General features: G+C 34.4%; 1 non-coding gene across 1 annotated transcript; it reads right to left on the bottom strand.

The window, feature by feature from the left end:
* Positions 1-7,691: 7,691 nt before the first annotated feature.
* Positions 7,692-7,798, bottom strand: LOC139874054 (small nucleolar RNA R71). Its single transcript, XR_011767757.1, has one exon. It is a non-coding gene; the product is annotated as a small nucleolar RNA R71 (small nucleolar RNA).
* Between the last annotated feature and the right edge of the window lie 605 nt (positions 7,799-8,403).

The raw sequence follows: 8,403 nt of genomic DNA, 5'->3' as shown, positions 1-8,403 counted from the left end.
TTTACCTTTAATTCTTGGACCAAAAGTCTAGATCATACATGTCGGGTGTCCAAAAGGGGTGTACTCTATATGAACGGGTTGAGAAGTGCAATCTTGTATCACAGACATTGAATGATTTGAATACGCGACATCATCGGGTTACAGATTTCAACATCAGAAGATTGTTTTTCCGTGAAGATACGATTAAAAAAGACCGTGGTGCATCATCATGTCATACGTAAAATTGTATGTTAGGACCCCGAACTATGTATAATGTTAATGTAAAACATGCTTATTTGAAGGTTCCTTAGAAGAGGGCTATAAGGAACCTAAGTAGTCCTAATTAGATAGCCATTTCATTGTAAACTAGTTTAAGAAGCTGTGGAATGTAAATACCGATTCTCTCTAATACCGAATCTGTTCTTACCTTACCGAGTCTCATTCTAACTCATCACATCTTCTAATCTAACTATGATCTGACATATCATTTTTTTATCAGAGCGTCCAGGGAGTGATATTACATCACTATATTAATCTAGAGATTGAAGATTACAGAATCTTTACACTCTCGGTTAGATTGAATCACGGTATCATCGAATTTGATAATCTGACGTTCAGATTCTTGTGATAAGTTCGGAGAAGGTTTATTAGGTGTATTAGAAAGAGTTTTGATCGTCATTACAGCTTTTTAACAACAATTATGGAGAATCAAGTTGATTTTTGGAGTTCGTGGCTAAAACTCTCGGTATTGATCAATTCCAGCTTGATTCTGTGTTTAAGTGAAGGTTTGTGGATTCAGTTGTATTTGTGAGGTGTTTAATCATATATTTGACGGTTCAATTTCATCAATTCTTCAAGTATTGAATATTTGATCTACACTCGATATCGTAACTTCCATACCAATTCTGCTTCAAAGTTGAAAATTCATCATAAGTGTTGCAGGTTGTGGTGTGTTAGTGATTCTATCACATTCGGTTTGATCATATGTAGCTAATTGGTGTGGTTTGAGAAAGGATTAGATTGATTTTATAAGTTCTTACTTAGACTCGGTTTATCAACTGCTACAGTTGACATTTGGTATCCTAAACACTCGGTTTCATTGATATTTTGATTGTTACTAACTTGTTTCTTTGTGTAGCAAGGTTACTGACTCTGTTCCAAAGGATTTGGATTGATTTTAAGTTCAAATTTTAAAGAATTTGGCTGCCGAACCAGATACCGAAACAAAATCTCTATTTCACTTGATACTTTGAGTTTTAAGTGACTTAAGGCTTCATATTCTTTGTTAACCAAATCTATACCGAACTTGGGTGTGATACTTGTTATTCTTATCAGTTTCTGATACAAAATCTGATATACCGAATCTGCTACAGTACCGAACCAAATACCGAGTCTGCTACAGTACCGAAACAGATACCGAATCTGAAATTTTTGTTAGATTATTGTGAACCAGAATCTTAGATTGTGTGTAATACCAAATCTTTACCGAATCTACCTTTTTTCAAGATGTCTACTCAAGATACATTGATCATCGGATCAGATTCCCGACCTCCAGTATTGTTTGATGGCAAGTACAACCAGTGGCTCCACCGTATCACTCAGTACATAGACTATAAGGGTGAGAAGGCAAAATACATATGGGCTTCTATGAGAGATGGTCCAGTTGTAAAATATCATTGGAATACTGCTATGCCGATTCTAGTCTATGAACTTTCTGAAGAGAGACGTGAGAGAACTCAGGGTGATATAGAGGCTAAAAATATTGTTATGCAAGCCATCCTGTATGAGTTGTTTGAAAATGTTGATAACAACACCACTGCAAAAGACATATGGGATGAGATCAAACGACAACAAGAAGGTTATGACATGTCAGATGTCACTAAACTGAATAAGGCTCTTGGACTGTATAAAGATTTCAAGCAGGAACCCGAAGAACTTCTCAAGGAAACCTACCGTCGTTTCAATAGTGTCCTTAATGAGTTGAAAATAATGCAAGATTACAAAAGTGAATGCTGAAATCAAATGAAGTTTTTCAAAAAGCTCAATACTGATTGGCTTCCTTATGGAACCATCATTCAATCTACTAAAGAGATTGACAAGTTGGATATTCATGAGCTTATTGGAGTTCTTATGCATTATCAACCGGTTGTGTCTAAACTTCAAGAGGAAAGGAAAGAGTCTTCTCCCGGTGATCCACTTTCCCTCATAGCTAAAAAGAAGAGCAAATCTTAAACCACTTCCAAAAGCTTGTCCAAGAAAGTGCTTGTTGAATCAACTGATTCTGAAGAGTTGAATCTTTCTGATGTTGATGATTCTCAACTTGAACTAGTCAAAATGGCTGCCATGTTCACCAAAGCCTTGAACAAACACAAGTTCACAGGCAAATCAAGCAATCAACGCAAGAACTCATCTTCTTCCTTTTATTACAAGAAACCTGATCAATCAAAATATCAACGTGCTGATGATTCCAAGAAGGATGACTCAATCTGTTTCAATTGTGGCAAAGCTGGTCATTACTCTCGTGAGTACAAGATTCCTAAGAAAAAGGATGCATCTTACTACAAGAAGAAAATGTTGATGGCGAAGATTGTGGAAACTGGGGGAGAGCTGAAACCGGTTGATGATACTTTGTTTAACTAGACTGATGATTCAGATTCAGAGGTTGAACACGCAAATGTCTGCAAGGTGACCAAGCTCATCAAAGCAAAGGAAGCAATGGAGAATTCTGACTCAACAAAGGTTTAAAATCTAAAAACAATGTTTTGAAAGATAAAATTAAACTTAATGAGACTAAACCTTCATCATCCAAATCACAATCGGGAATGAATCGATTGATAGTCCAACTCAGCTCTACGGAAATTGAGTTGGAAGATCTTAAAAAGTCAATTCATTCGATTAAAGTCGAACGAACTGATTATCGTCTAAAATCAGAACGTCTTGCGGAGAAAGTTCAATTCTTAGAAAAAGATCTTTCTGATTTGAAAAACCAACATGAACCCACACTTTAGAAACTAAACAAGAAAATTATTCAATTGGAAGACACCATAATTAAGAAGAACAGTGAAATTTCATTATTCACAAAAGAGTCTCTTCAAATGAAATCTCAACTTGCTCGATATGAGGAAAAACTCTATCGAACTGAGCAATCAAAAGCTATCATTAATATGGAACTTTCAAAACAAACAATTTTCATGAATAGACCAAAAACGATTCATGGTGATAAGTGGGTTGGGTTATGAAGATCCCAAGATGTTAGACGATGTTTCCAAAAAGATTCCAGGATTATATCATTCTGATTATTTTCAAGCTGGTTTACTATCTCATTTTGTGCATGCATCCGATGTTGATTTTGATGATATTATTGTTAAACGCTCATCTAGAAAGTATCATCAAATTAGCTTAATGTATGAGAAAATAAATGCTAGAATGGGTAAATCAAATCCTGGTTTCTTGAAGGAACTTGTTGAATATGAAAAGATTATGCAACGTGCTAACTATGAGCCTAAACGTAGACTGGTTTATATTCCTACACTCATGCTAGAGAAATGCATTTTAATGCTTGAGAATGAAGTGTTTAACAAACCTAGTTCTAGCATTATTACCATAGATGAAGTGTTTGATGAACCAACATTTGATGTAAAATCAATTCTACCGACTTTACCTGCATGTTCTGTTTCTGATGACAAAATATGTGAAGACCTAGCACATGAACTTACTGTCTTGTTTGAGACAGTATCACTAGGTCAAAAGGCTTCTGATATTAAGGTAGAACCTCAGGTACAACCAAAAGTTAAACCTAAGGTTGAACCTAGAGAGGAAAAGCCTGAAGAGCTAGATTTGTTTCATTTAGTTGCTAAACTTGAAAAAGACAACATAGAATTGAAACTTAGATGAAAACATTTGAAACAAATGCTTGAACTGTGTCAACAATTGTCCTCACTTCCTAAGAAAGAATGTTCTTATGATTTTACGGAAGGTGAAGTTTTAAGGTCTGCTGAAGATTTATGTCTTAAAATTCAAAGCTTAATTCGTAAAATACTTTAACTAAAACAGGCAAATACACAACAGCAAATTTATTTACAAGCACACACATCACAATTAGCTTGTGTGAATGATTCACTTCTAAGGTTGCCTTGTGTGAATAAAGTTTCTGTGTGTTCTGGCGGGATTGATAAAAAGGTTAAGGGTAAATCACAATCTAATGCTTCTAAACCCATTACCATTCTTAAAAATCCTTTACATTCTCAATTTGAGAAAAGTGTTTCAAAGGTTACACCTTCAACACAATTCATTGTGAAGAAGGTACATCATCCAGATGGTTATTGTTCGAGCGAAAAACTTCCTCTGATGTTAATGACAAAACATACAAAGGAACGTCTTTTAACAAAACCAATGAAGTTTCAACACAACATACGAGTCCAAAACCTGATTTGGGTGAATATGATACAAAGGAACGTAAAATCAAAATGGAAATTTTGCAAAATCAAACTACTCAAATTTCAACTGAAAAATTTGGACATCTCACTAATAAAGGTGTTTTTCTTGTCACGAGTTATAATCCAAACTTGAATTACAAGTCTGTATGGGTTCCTAACTCAAAGACTAAGAAAGTAGCAAATCAAACCAAGAAATCTGCTAGTCGACCTAGGAAGTCATCACATGTTTTTCAATTTTCTTCTGTGAACAAAACATCTACTTGGAATAAGTTGTGTGTAAAGACTTCTGATGAATGTGTAAACCTTGATATTGCTTATGCTGCTTCATGTAATGTGGTTTTAGATGATGCTTTAATGTCTAAATTGCATGCTGCATTATGTGATACATTGATTTGTGATCCAAATTTTTTTGTTGGTACTAACCGTAGAGGACCCAAGAAACTTTGGGTACCTAAACTCTAGGAAACTTAACGTTTACAGGGTTTCGACGTATGTGTTTGGTACATCGACTTCGATTGTTTTGGGCACATGACGGGCGATAAATCCTTGCTTGTTAATTACGTTAACAAATTCCTAGGAACGGTTACATTTGGAAATGACAAGATTGCAGCGATAACGGGATATGGAAATTATGTAAAAAATGGCATAACAATCAAACGGGTCTCGTATGTTGAGTGTGATAGTGCTCTAAATGAACATATATTTAGTATCAATATCCTTCCAATATTTTTAGTTGCAATTGTTCTATTTTCAAGTAATATTCGTTTAAATAAATAAGAGCGAAGACAAAAGAAGAAAACGACGATTTGAAGACGCAAATGACCAAAAAGCTAAAACGTACAAGTTATAATCCAAGTGGTTCAATTTATTGATGAGAAACGTCTAAAAATTACAAGAGTACAAGTCGCGGAACACAATGTACAAGATATCTAAGCATACGAAAAGGCATTCGAAAATCCGAAACCGAGACATGAACCGAGCATCAACGTGCGAGTCAGCGGACCTAAAGTTACAAGTCAACTATGCACATGAATATATATATAATTATATAAAATTATATATATTATATTATATAATTAAATATTATGTCGACAAACTAAAAAACAAATCAATGTGAGATGGCCAGTTTTCCCATGTGAATGCATGGGAAATACACTGAAATCTCATGCGAGTGCATGAGCTTCAGGATCAAAAAAAGTTGTATAAATTGGCCAGTTTTCTGACGAGTTCTCACCACCTCTACACCTCAATTTCTTTCTTTCTCTCTATATGTAATATATATTTATATTATAGTTTTAATTTAAGTTAATTTTAATAATAAAGTTATGGTTTAGTTGGGTTATTGTAAGAAATGTTTCACGGGTTTTAAAGTCGAAACTCTGTTCGTGTAACGCTACGCGATAAATAATCACTGTAAGCTATGTTCTTCATTTTTAAATTAAGGTCTTGTAACTAAGTTATTATTATGCTTATTTGAGCCGAAGTAATCGTGATGTTGGACTAAATATTAAGACGGGATTATTAAATTTTGTACCATAATTAGGGTTTGGACAAAAGACAGACACCTGTGGACATTGGACTATGGACTATTAATAGATGGGGGGTATTGTCTAATCGAATGACAACTCATTGGAATCTGTCGAACCTATCTTCAAATTAGTTATTCTAATAATTATTAAATGATTATTTTTGTCCTATTTAGTGACGTTTATACGACATCTTTTACAATCATTTAATTAATTATTCGGGTTGGGTAATTGATTATTCGTTCTGATCAAGTGGGTAAAGTAATATTCATATCTCATTAAAACAGGGGTGAATTACATACAAGGATAATTGGTGTAATTGTTAACAAAGTATTAAAACCTTGGATTACACGCAGTCGATAACCTGGTGTAATTATTAACAAAGTATTAAAACCTTGTTACAGTTTGAATCCCTAATTAGTTGGAATATTTGACTTCGGGAAAAATGTTAATTTGACGAGCATTTTATAATTATGACCGATGGACAATTATGGAAAAAACTCAGATATGTATCAAATAAACCAGGACAAAGGACAATTAACCCAGAGTAATAAATTAAAATCAAAACGTCAAACAACATGGTTAAGGAAGTTTAAATAAGCATAATTGTGTTATTTTATATCTCATCGTACTTTTATTTACTGTCATTTTATTTATTGTCATTTTAATATTGTTATTAATTTTACGCATTTTAATTATTATCATTTATCTTTACGCTTAAAAATATAAAATCGATAAACCGGTCATTAAACAATAAAACCCCCCTTTTAACGTTTTTTGACGCGTTTCTTTTTCTTTTTCCTTTCAACGCTCTAGTTTTTAGGACATAGAATTTTCTTTATTTTCTTTAAATTTCGACGAAAAATTATTTTAAGCGATTAAATTGATAGACATCCAAATTTTCTGGTTCTTGGTAATAGTTGGATTTGTTAGTGGCGAGTTGTGGGCTTCCGATTTAAAAGGTCCTGGCTACCTGTTGCATCTATTGGCTATTCGAAACGTGGGCAAAATTAGAAAAGTATATTAATTTGATAACTTATATAATTTTTATTTTTATAACTAATAGGATATTCAGTGAATGCACCGAGCAAAACGTTCACCACCTTTCATACGTTCACCCCCTGTAACTCGATCAAGACATCTAGCCAATATTGTCGTTATTGATTTTTCTTTAGAATCATCATCTAGTCGAACAAGTACTCCAATTCGAAATTCTGATAATCCATTTTTTGAACCCGACTTCACAATTGAGAACCCGGAGGATATTCAAGGACAATTCCAAGATCCAGAACCACTAATCATACCTCCTGAATCACAAACCGTTAAATCAGAATCTTCTAGTGATTCGGATTCAACAAATTTAAATATGGAAGACACAGAACCTCAAAGTATGGAAGACCGAATGAGAGCCACACGTACGGGCCAAGGTCACGCCATTATTAAGCCAGATGTTAATGCGCCAGATTTTGAAATCAAAGGACAAATCCTACACATGGTCACTAATCAATGCCAATTTAGTGGTACAACAAAAGAAGATCCAAACGAACATCTTCGAACTTTTAATAGGATTTGTAATCTATTTAAAATCCGAGAAGTTGAGGATGAAACTATTTATCTTATGTTGCTCCCCTGGACTTTAAAAGGAGAAGCCAAAGATTGGTTAGAATCGTTATCTGAAGGAGCGATTGACACAGGGGATGTTTTAGTTGAGAAATTTCTTAAAAGATTCTTTCTGGCATCTAAAGCCGTGAGACTTCAAGGAGAAATTGTTACGTTCGCGCAAAAGCCAAATGAAACATTATATGAGGCGTGGACAAGATTCGAAAAGTTGTTGAGAGGATGTCCTCAGCACGGTTTAGACACTTATCAAATAGTGAAAATATTCTACCAAGGTGTCGATGTTGCTACACGAAAAGACATCGACACAGCAGCTGGTGGTTCCATTATGAAGAAAACCGTAACTGAAGCTCACAAGATAATTGATAATACAGCCTCCCACTCTCATGAGTGGCATCAGAAAAAAGATATTTTTTGTTCATCTAAAGTGGCTAGAGCCGATTCTAGCCTTGACTTTGATTCCGTTTCCGCAAAAATAGATGCTTTTGAGAGATGAATGGAAAAGATGAATAAAGATATTCACGCAATACGAATCAGTTGTGAGCAATGCGAAGGACCACACTTAACGAAAGATTGTCACATCGAGCAAACGCTGGAACAACGTGAGAATATTTCCTACATGAACCAAAGGCCGGGAAATAATTATCAAAATAATTATCAACCGCAAAGGCCAAACTTCAATCGAAATCAAAACATTCTTTACAATCCAAATGGACCCAACAATAACTCGTATAACCAACAAGGTTCGAATAATCAACCAACTCAAAACAACACTTTCAATCAACAAAGACCTAGCTTGTATAAACCACCACAACAAACTGAAGAGAAAAAGTCAAAAGTGGAAG

Source organism: Rutidosis leptorrhynchoides, chromosome 10 (genome assembly GCF_046630445.1).
Source record: "Rutidosis leptorrhynchoides isolate AG116_Rl617_1_P2 chromosome 10, CSIRO_AGI_Rlap_v1, whole genome shotgun sequence".
In the NCBI taxonomy this organism is placed as follows: Eukaryota; Viridiplantae; Streptophyta; class Magnoliopsida; order Asterales; family Asteraceae; genus Rutidosis; species Rutidosis leptorrhynchoides.
This window is presented reverse-complemented; position numbering and strand designations above follow the sequence as displayed.